This window comes from Marmota flaviventris, chromosome 12 (assembly GCF_047511675.1).
Source record: "Marmota flaviventris isolate mMarFla1 chromosome 12, mMarFla1.hap1, whole genome shotgun sequence".
In the NCBI taxonomy this organism is placed as follows: Eukaryota; Metazoa; Chordata; class Mammalia; order Rodentia; family Sciuridae; genus Marmota; species Marmota flaviventris.
Window position 1 is genome coordinate 22,072,254 of NC_092509.1, and position 11,853 is coordinate 22,084,106.

Genomic DNA, 11,853 nt, shown 5'->3' on the forward strand with positions numbered 1-11,853 from the left:
TTTAGTGTGTTCTAAATCTTCTACAAGTTCATGCTTAAGAAATTTGAAATTACTTTCCAGTATTAACTAAAATCCAAATTAACTATAGTATAAATTTAAAGTTAATTTTGCTACTATATAGCAATTAAGGTTCAGCATAATAGACATTGGTGACTCTTGGTGGCCTGTCTATGATCTTTTAAAATTACTTCCTATGTTTGTGGAATTTCTTTCTTTTACTCCCCGCAAGATAAAGACTAAACACTTGCTTTCCATTCTGTCTTGCAGGTTAGATTAGGGTTGTATACTTGAAATCTTCCTCTAGGCACCCTGAATTACTGTTAAAGATCAGTGCAACTGGCATCCAAAGGAATTTATCTAGTTATTCTTGAACTTCTAATGGCATTTGACACAGCCACTGCCTTCTTAAGAACTGTGACCTCTGTACCTGTTACCCTTTATTACCATTCACCCTCTTTATAGGTTATTTTATTTATTCTCCTGGCATTTAATTTCTTCTTCTATGTGAATAACCTCTTAATTTCACCAGTCTTCATTACACTACTTCAGAACTATATCCAGCTCCTATTGATCATCACCCGATCATCAGACAACATCACCTGGTTGTCTCCTCACCTCAAAATACATGTCCTAAACAACTCACTTTCATTTTTCAAAACCCCTCATATTAAATTCTCTAATTTGGAGGAAAGCATCTATTATTCAGTCATCTAACTCAGAAACCTTGGCATCTCCTTAGATGTCTACCATTCCTTTTTACCCAGTCCAATCTGTAATTGAGACCTATTGGTTCTATTTCTTTTCCATTTTTCATATTAACGCAGTATAATTCCTTGATTTTAGACCCTCATCTCCTTCCTAGAATAGGCCAGTGGGCTCTGTTGATAAACAATTCCTCAGCTGTTAAGCAAGCATTCCCATATATAAAAATCTTTAGTTGTTCTCCATAGCCAATTCTATACTTTTGGGAGTTCTCAGTATCCTTGTGCTTATTCTTGTCCCACCACACCTTGAGTTTTAACAGGCAGAATCACTGACAGTTTTTCTTGCTCACTTTCCTTAGAAAGTGAGACTAGAGAACTGTCCCTTTTCCCCGTTATTCCAGTTATCTTGTGCCTAGTGGATTGCTAGGCATTCGTGCAGTGATATTGGTACCATAGGCCTTATAATGAAAAACAAAAAGTCCTCCATTCTATACTTCCCCTGTGGTAACTTACCTTTTTTAGCTGGATTGCTTCTGGTCTCTGCCTCCATATTTCTAAATACATCATTGTAAGCCTTCTTCTGCCTCTTCCTAAGCAGATGTCTCAGAATAGTCTGTACTCAATTTCCACCTCCTTAATTTCCATTCAGTCTTCAACCCACTACAACTCAAGGAGTAAATCCAGAAAAAGATGGCAGTGACTCAGGAAATAGGGAACTTTACACAGGGAAGAGGAAAAGTGATTCCCAAGATAATGAAAAGGAAGTCTTAGTCTAATAACTGGGCAAAGAACCCTGAGTTCATATGGGAGCAGAAAAGTACTCTGGGCTCCCCAGCAGGGAAGATGGAATCAATTACACGCTATGTCTCCATTCTAGGGAAAACATGGTTATACAGTAATAAAAAGCAAGGTATACAACTGGCTTAGCTAAGCATAACATACCGAACTTCATAACACAAAGACTGATTACAGGTTTGTTTTTTGAAGTTTTATCTCTAACTTGAAAGCATGAATACAAAAGAGTAGGAGGAGAGTCTTGGCAAAACTTCCATTTTCCAAGAAGTCATAGATTATCAGAATTCTCTTGTCTTTCCCATATTGAATCTGTGGTGTTGGATCTTGTGTCTTTTTTTTTTCTTTCTTTCTTTCTTTTTTTTTTGGTTTCCTTTCTCCAATAGTTTCCTGAGAAATAACTCCAGGATACGTTGGATATGCTTTTATTTTTTGAGTTCTCGAGTGTCTGAAAATATCTTGATTCTGTCATCATCCTTAATTGATAGTTTAAATGTGAGATTGATTCAAACCCATTTTTCCCTCTGAATTTTGAAGGCAGTATTAGATCATTATTTTCCTGCTTTACCCTTGATAAAATCAATATTCTTATTTGTGACTGTTTTTTCTTCTCTGGAAGGGTTTTGAAATCTCTGTCCTGAAGTTTCATGATTATGTATTAGCCAGGATTTCTTTTCATTCATCATACTGGGCATTTGGGATGAACTATTTTATTTTTTTAATATTTATTTTTTAGTTATAGGTGGATATAATATCTTTATTTTTTTATTTTTACGTGGTGCTGCTGACATCGAACCCAGTGCCTCACAGGTGCTAAACAAGCACTCTACCACTTGATCCACAACCCCAGCTCCCGGGATGAACTCTTTTAATGTAGAAGTTCATATGTTTTGATTTTGGAAGATTTTATCACTGTATTTCCTTGATAATTTCTTCCCCTTTCTTCATTGTGTTGCTTTTTCTGGATCTTTCATTAGCCACTTTATTTCTGGGTTGATTTTTTTTAAATCTTTCATTGGTTAACATCTTAAGGCACTTAAGTTATAAGTGGTTGAGCTCTGGACCATAGTCTTTGGAGTCTAGATGTATCTAAATGATGGAGCTACACGTGTTTTATTTTTTTAAAGTATGATATTTTTAAGATCTTTTGAAGAACAATGAACTTAATAATATTGATATTTTATGTAAACACGTATATGCTAACAATATGGGAAAACTATCAATTTCCTTCTAAAGTATATTCCTCTTAGTACTCAATTATTACAATAGAGATGTTATTTACTAAATGAACAGTAACAGACCCTCTTCTGTGAAATGCTGTTTAGGTTCCCTTTGTTTTGGTTATCATTAGACATTGACAAAATAGAAACAGTTTTTTTAAGTAACCTAAAACTTCTTTTTTTCTAAGTGTGATAAAGGGAGGATTATAGAAATATTTTATTTTATTTGAGGTACTGGGATTGAACTTTTTATTTTCATTTTGAAACACAGTCTAAGTTGCCAGGACTGGCCTCAAACTTGTGGTCTTCCTAGTTCAATCTCTGGGTTGCCAAGATTATAGAGTTTGAGCTACTGCTTCCAATTAGGGAAATATTAAAATATGCCTTGAGGGGCTGGGGATGTGGCTCAAGCAGTAGCGCGCTCGCCTGGCATGCATGCGGCCCGGGTTCGATCCTCAGCACCACATACAAACAAAGATGTTGTGTCCGCCGAAAACTAAAATAAATAAATAAAATATGCCTTGAACAGAGAAAGACAATATAGTTATGTTAGTGTCCCTTTAACAGATACATGATCTGATATTTTTAAATAGGGTTTTAGGGCACCAGCAATTTCCGGATTTGGTAACAGCTGGGTTTTTCTTTAGCAACCACCTTTTTTCCTTCCTCTGTATTCTTATAGTATTAAAAACACTTCTTATTACATTTTTTTTAAAAAAATACTTATTTATTTTAGTTTTCGGCAGGCACAACATCTTTGTTTGTATGTGGTGCTGAGGATCGAACCCGGGCCGCAAGCATGCCAGGCGAGCGCGCTACCGCTTGAGCCACATCCCCAGCCCGTTCTTATTACATTTTGTTATCCTCTTTTCCTGTTGTTTTTCTCCCACATCTTTAGTCTGCCTAAACAGTGGACACATGAAGTTTTCAAAGTTTCTGAAAAGCTACTGTCTACCCATTGATAGATTTGTAACAAACCCACATGGGTCTATAGTTTGCTAAAACCAGAATTTACATAAGGGGGAGGAAATGCACGATATGAATGTAGTTGCTAAGGAAATTTTACTGATAATTCTGAAGAGGAAAATTCTGAGGTATAAATGGAATCAAAGTCTTATTAAAGTTTGGCAAAAAAGAAAAAATGATACTTGCGAAGACACACTGCAGTATAATACTAAGAATTAGGACTAAGAAACAATCATATGAATGTTAAATCATTTTAGAAGTAAACTGCAATTCAATGAACCATCCTATATGATTATGTACATGGGAATTTTATGAAGATCCATCTGCTTTAAGTTGTTGCAAACTGAGTTTTGCATAATTACTATGAAAAATTGGGTTGAAAGGTAAGTTCAGGGTTATTGTTATTCCTATTTTCAGTTTTTAATTAATTTTGATCTTTTAAAAAATGTTTTTACATAATTATAAAATCAACTGAATTCTCAAAACCTTGTAGCAAATTAGAACAGATCCCTGTCCCCACCAGTCCTCAAACAAAACACATTCAACTAATTTAACTCTTATTATGGCATTTGTTTTCCTATTTGTAACTCATTTACTTATAATGTCATTTATTAATGTATTATCTTTAGGCATTTTTTTTTCATCATTTTCTGTTATCGAAAAGGAGGATTTAACTCTGTTAACCCAACTCATGGCCCATTTCTTCTTTCCCCATTCTTCCAGTGTATTTACATCAAAATTTGTTGTTGTTGGTCTGGGATTGTGGCTCAGCGGTAGAGTGGTCGCCTAGTGCAGGCGGGACCTGGGTTCTATCCCCAGCACCACATAAAAATAAAGGCGTTGTGTTGTGTCCATCTACACCTAAAAAATAAATATTAAAAAAAAAAAAAAAATTTGTTGTTGTTAAAGCCATGGTCACTGCTAATTCACTATTACATAAATATTATCCACTTATATAATTTGTAGCATATTTTATTATATAATTCTGGTTTTCCTAGAGATAATAATTGCCCAGTTTTAAAATCATTTAGTTTACATACCTGAAAGTTTCTTCTAATTCTTTTACCACATTGGTTTTTCTTTTTCTTTTTGGTAGTACTGGGATTATTCTCACATGGTAGACAAGTACTCTACCATTGAGCTACATCCCCAGCTCAGGTTGACCTTGAACTTCAATCCCCCTGCTTTTGCCTCCTAAATCACTGGGATTACAGGCAGGCATCCCTGTGCCCAGCACTTTCTATTGGTTTTTTATGTACCATTCAATCCTTTTTTCCCCCAGAAATCAGGTTTATCAATTTGTCTTACCAGTTTGGTATTTTTCCTGAAGAAGTCTAGCATTTTGACCAGTTCAGACAGGTCACTTTCTCTGTTGCCTTTTTCCAACTTGAGACTTCCCTTTGCTGTGTTTCTGGATCTCTATTATTTAGAGTCTTTTTGTCACCAATATTGGTCCCTGTTGTTCTTAAATGGAATTAATCCCTTCCAGAACCTTCATTTAGATGATTTTAGAGGCTGAGGCTGAAGCTCAGTGGCAGAGCACTTACCTAGCAAGTGTGAGGCACTGGGTTCAATCCTTAACACCACATAAAAATGAAACAAAGGCAAAAAAAAAAAAAATGATTTTAGTTTTCTCATGTCTCGAAATGTTTTTATCCTACTCCCATTCTTGATTTTTACTCTTAGTTTGTGTGGCTGGGTTTTAAGTTGTATTCCATCAGACTTCTGAGCTGTTATTTCATTTTATTTATTTTAGTTCCTACAGATGATGTTGAAGAAGCCTAGTGCTATCAAATTTTACTTTAAATGTGACATGTCTTTTTCTCTCTGGAAACATTTAGAATCATTTCTTTGTTCCCAGTATTCAGAAATGTTGTGATAATGGTTGGCTCTCTCAATCTAATAGAACCTTGTGACTTTGAGATTATGAAATGAATCTTTTGTATTATGATGATTTTAGCATCATTGTACAGTCTTATGTTTTCTTTCTGGAACTCCATTTAGTCATGTAGTAGAACTTTGGAATTGGTCTTTTTATAGCCTCATCTTTTCTTTTTTTCACTTCTTAGAAGTTTCTTTGTCTTAAATTCTCATAAAAATGTTATTTCTGATAACATTCTGTCTTCCTTTTGTAAAAACATGGTGTCCTGGTCTTTTTTCCCCCATACTTTGTCTCTTTGAGGAAATTAGGGTTTTAAAATTGTTTTCAGCAAATATTTATCCATCATCTACTTTGTAGTGGACAGTGAGTGGCCTGAGCATCTGAGATGTACAGGTGGACAAGGTAAGCCATGTAGGCCACCCTGGCTATGAATGATTACCAGATGCCCACACTAATATACATTCAGTCCTTTCTTTACAAATAGATCTTCCAAGTTTTAGCTGGACACAAATTATCTGGGGGAAAAAAAAAAAGCTACATTACCCTGCTGGTATTCTGGGAGGTGAGCTGGGATTTCCTCCATTTAATTCAGCAAACAATTTTCTTTGCAACTTCTTGATTTCAGCTTGAGGTATAACCTTCACCCTCCAATGCATCTGATATGCTCAAACCCAGAATGGCTCTGAATTCCTTGATATGCAATACAAAGCCCTCTGATCTAATTTTCTGTTTACTTCTCCATCCTCATCTCTGACTACTCGAGAACTTTTACCTTTTTATTCATTGGAAGCATTTTACAGCTTCTCTTTGGCATTATCCATATTGTCAGCATCGCTACTCCTATGCTTTGGAGCATAAAATAAGGATAATATGGCAGTCTTTCTGATAACTAAAATGGCTACTAAATAACTAGCAGGTAGTATATACAATGTGGATACACAGGACAAATGAATGATTGACATCCAAGTGGGACAGCAGGATGGTGTGAGATTTCAGAACAGTGTACAATTCAAAACTTACAAATTGCTTATTTTTGAAATTTTCTACAAATTTGGATCACAGTTGGCTGCAGGTAACTGCAGAAGGTAACATTGAATAAGGGACTACTATATTAGTTGTTTATCTCTTAGTGCACCTAACTTATAAATTAGGTACACTGACAAATTTATTGGAGGTATGTCTATATAGGGAAAAACACAGTATGTGGAATTTGGCATTGCACGTGGTAAAAGGCATCCACTGTCAGATCTGGTCCTGCAGATGGGTCTCTAAGTTGCCCCACCTGACCTCCAGCTGATCTTCCTGCCCCAAGTTGTTGGGATTCTAGGAGTATACCACCACCCCTAGCATGAACTGAATTTTTAAGAGAAGTTTTGACACTTCCATTTTCCAGTCTAGATATAACTAAGTCCCTGCCTCCCTTATGTATTCTGTCCCAAGATGCCCTCGGGTCTCAGCAATCAGTGCTCCCACCTACCTGTATGAAGTGGTGGAAGCTTCCCTGTGCTGCTGCTCTTGCAGATGCACTCTTTACTGGGCCTTCTGTAAGACTGTGTTAAGTCTCCAAAGCTGAGGAACGAATTGGGATTTCCCAGAGAATTGGCTCCTTCACATTGCCTCTCATTGTCTGACTCACTGCCCATTTCTTTGTTGAACTGTCCGTGTAGCTGCTGAGATGAGTGTCCTAGCTACAAAGATCACACTCCTGTTCAGTTATTCACATTTCTGTCTTCTGCCTTAGTATGTTGCACAGTTGGGGGTGGGGTTGTGACTCAGTAGTAGAGTGCTCGCCTAGCATGTGGGAAGCCCTGGGTTCGATCCTTAGCACCACATAAAAATAAATAAATAAAGGCTTAAAAAAAAAAAAAAAGAATGATGCACAATTGTCACAGCCTAGCCACTGCTGATTGAAAACCTTCCCACTATGAAAAGCTCAAATTTTTCAGCTCAGGGGTGTGGAGGTGGGGATGACATCAGAACTGGGGTGAGGGCTGGGGATGTGGCTCAAGCAATAGCGCGCTTGCCTGGCATGTGTGCGGCCCGGGTTCGATCCTCAGCACCACGTACAAACAAAGATGTTGTGTCCGCCAAGAACTAAAAAATAAATATTAAAAAATTCTCTCTCTATCTATCTCTCCCTCTCTCTTAAAAAAATAACATAAGTATTAAAAAAAAAAAAAAAGAACTGGGGTGAACAGATGAAAACAGTGCAGTGGAAAAGCACTGCATTGTGACTCCTGCTCCTTGTCCCAAAGTAATTCTTAAGCATTTTCCCACATGGTCTTACCTTGGAGTTTAAAACACTGAATGGCAGAGCATGGTGCAAGATGGCCTGTTTCTTGAGGTGGCTTTTAACCAACGAATCCCATCCTTGTCCTTGAGAAAATACCTAACTTGAGAAGCCAAGTACAGGGACACACACCTATAATCCCAGTGACTTGGGAGGCTGACGCATGAGGATCTCAAGTTGGAGGCCAGCCTCAGCAATTTAGTGAGCTAAGCAACTAGCTCACTAAATTGCTAATCAACTAGCTAGACCCTAAGCAACTTAGCAAGATCCTGTCTCAAAAAGGACTAGAGATGTGGCTCAGTGGTAAAGTGCCCCTGGGTTCAATCCCCAGTACCATACACATAAGAAAAGTGAGGAAAATGCCGGGCACGGTGGTGCACACCTCATCCCAGCAGTTCTAGAGGCTGAGACAGGAGGATTGTGAGTTCAAAGCCAGCCTCAGCAAAAGTGAGGCACTAAGCAAATCAGTGATACTGTCTCTAAATAAGACATATAAAATAGGGCTGGGGATGTGGCTCAGTGGTCGAGTGCCCCTGAGTTCAATCCCTTATACCCTACCCCATGGCCACACACACACACACAAAAAAGTGAGGAAATACTTTTCATTCCTTTTTATTTTAGAGATGGAATCTGACTATGCTGCCCAGTCTGGTCTCAAAGAGATCCTCCTGCCTCAGCCTCTCTAATAACAGACACCACACCCAGCAGATATTTTTTTTTTCAAGGAAGAAAATGGTTTTTTTTTTATTTTTATTTTTTTTTAATTAGCTACACATGACATTACAATGATCTTGGCAATTCTATTTTTAATTATTTTTTTAAAAGTTTTTAGATGGATTCACTATGTTGCCCAGGTTGCCCTTAAACCCTAGATCTTGCTTTAGCCTTCAGGAGAGCCGGGGTCACAGTCTGACCTTACCTGAGGAAATGAATAATTTTCACTTTAATAAATAATGAATACCAGGTTTCCTGTAGACCTCATATGGACAATTGCTTTATAAATTATGAATACATTTACCTCAGCCAGAAGGGTGGCATATAATTTCTACATTTTGCTACATTTCACCAATTATTATTTTTATAACAATGACTCTGCAGGAATAAAGTGATACAGCATTTGGACAAAACATTTTTTTTTTTGACAAAAATAAATCTTCCTCCTCACATGTCCTTTCAGGCTTCCCACCAGTCACCCACACAGCCTCTCATTGTGCATAGCAAGTCCCCTCCTGCTAATGACAACCTTTGGGGCAAACCCAGAAGTAGTTTGCAAAGACTGAAATAACATCTCTAATTGGTGGTGCCACCAAATTTGCTGTGCTCTTCAGTGGCCCACCCAGGTTTGTGCTAAAACACATCATCTTCCCAGGGTGCAAAGGGGAAGAAGAGGCCGTGGTGTGCTGTTGAGCTTTTTGAAATAAATGAATTAAAAATCAGGTTAAGGGAGACAGAGATAGAACCTGCTTTTCCCAGTTGTTTCTTCTAGTTGTCTACTTAGAGCAAGGGAAATTTTATATTGTTTTATACCAGTTAATATCAAAGAGGTTTATTAAATGCTTACTGTGAGTTTTTTTTTTTTTAAGTATTAGATATTCCAAAACCATGTGGACATGGTTCTAAAATATGTGAACATTGATGCTAGTAAACAGATGAAGGTATAATATATTTGGCCTGAAAATACACATTTGGGGCTTAGAGAAATGATAACTTTTTCTCCTTACAACATGTATCACCTTAAACAAAAAATTAAAATGAAAATTCCAAAGCATAAATGCTTTACTGAAGCCATTTCCATACCTAAACTTTAACTTAAAATATGGGGTTTGCTGGGCTGGGGATGTGGCTCAAGCGGTAGCGTGCTCGCCTGGCATGCGTGCGGCCCAGGTTCGATCCTCAGCACCACATACAAACAAAGATGTTGTGTGCACCGAAAACTAAAAAATAAATAAATATTAAAATTAAAAAAAAAATATGGGATTTGCAAGGTTTTCCTATCCCCTCCCCTTTTTTCCTTTTGGTATTGAGGATTGAACCCATTTGCCACTGAGATACATCCCCAGCCCTTTTTTAAATTTTAATTTATTTACTTAGTACCAGGGATTGAATCCAGCAGTGCTTAAACACTGAGGTATATTTCCAACCCTTTTTATTTTTTATGTGAGATAAGGTCTCACTAAATTGCATAGGGCCTTGCTAAGTTGCTGATGGCTGACTTTGAACTTGAGATCCTCCTGTCTCAGGCTCCTGAGCCACTAGGATTACAGTTGTGTACCACCATACCCAGCTTATTTTTTTGTTTTGAGACAGAATCTCACCAAATTGCTGAAGCTGCTCTTCAACTTGTGATCCTCCTACTTCAGCCTCTAAAGTCACTGAGATTACAACATGTGCCACTGTGTCCTGCAGTTTCCCTCATCTTGAAAGGCAAATATTAAGCCAAAGGTAGATCCCTAAGCATCCTTGATCAGATGGCAAAGCCATGACATTGAACTGGACCAGAATAAGAGAACACCTTAAATATACCAGCTTTGAGTCATTTTGAACAGGCCCTAAAAAGCCATGAGAGCTGTTCCTTATCACACAGGCCATCTCTGAGCTGATAGCATGCCACCCCAATTGCCTTCTTGATACCCCTCTGCTTTTCCAACTGTTCCGACATGACATATTCTTTTTGTTGAGATAAAGTAGAAATAGCTGGGATCTTGTGGGGAAAGCTGTTACCTTCCTGGTAAAAAGGAATGTGTGGCTGGTACTACTTCTTTATTCCCAGCTTCATCCTTGAACCAGTGGACTGATGCCTGGAGACACAGCAGTGATCTTAGACCAAGACTTCCCAGATCATCGTGGTTAGTGGAATAGCACATTACTGAGCCTCGCTTGCCTCTGGGCTTCTTATACAAGAAGAGATACCTTTTGTTAAGTGACAGTAAATTGCAGTTTCTGTTACTTAAAAACAAAGAATCTCTAACTGATAATGGAATTAGCTGTCTGAAGTGTGTCTCCAGTGAACAGATCCTAAAATGTTGCATAGGCTAAGTGGAGAAGGTGATAGGCAGGGGAGTTTCAACTGTTTTGAGGATGGAAGTTTAGGAACCCTTGACATTAGATGGTAAATAGTTATACTGTCACCTACTGTTAGACCCAGAAATTAAAGCTACAGTGTAAAGGGAAACAGAAAAGTTAGATTGTTGATTTATTTATTAAGTGAAGTCTCTGCTATTGGCTTGCAATCTAAATTGACTAAGGTCCCAAGTATGGAGATTTGCAAAGAGTGAGAAAAACCTCTCAATGTGTCCAAATATGGAGCCAATTTAAACAAGGTCAATGAAAAGTTGTCATTCTTTATTTGATGTGTTGGGACAGACTACTTGTCTTTTAGCTGCAATTGGGTGAATCACGAGGATCTAAATCTAGCCTTAAAGAAGACTGAATAGCATCCATAAATGCAAGAGTCAGTAAGTTGAACGGAATAACTTGCCATGACTCTGGGCTAGTCTTCTAAACCCTCTATAGAAAGAGGACTTGGACAGGTCTGAAAAGTCCAATCCAGTTCTCATTCCCAAACCTTTCTGTATTTTACTTTTTAGAAACATTAAGTATTTTCTTTTTCAGCTTTTGCAACTAATCAATAAGACAAGCAGAAATCTACTGGAGGAGAGGTTCCAGGAGTATATCTCTTTCCAGACAAAAGGGACAGACTGCTGCTATGCATAGTCCAAACACAGATGTGATGTTTGTTACTTAGCAACCATGTTGAGGGAAAGGTCAAAGTGAATCACAAAGAGGATAGCCTTGACATTATTGAGTCTCAAGCAGTCTCAAACTGTTGCTACCTCCAGACTTTCGCCTATGACAAAATACATCACAATTTGTTTAAGCCTCTGTAAGTCAGAATCTTATTTACATGTTGCCAAAAGCATTTCTAATGGATACACACACACACACACACACACACACACACACACATACACAATGCAAGATTCAACCCTATTGGCAAAG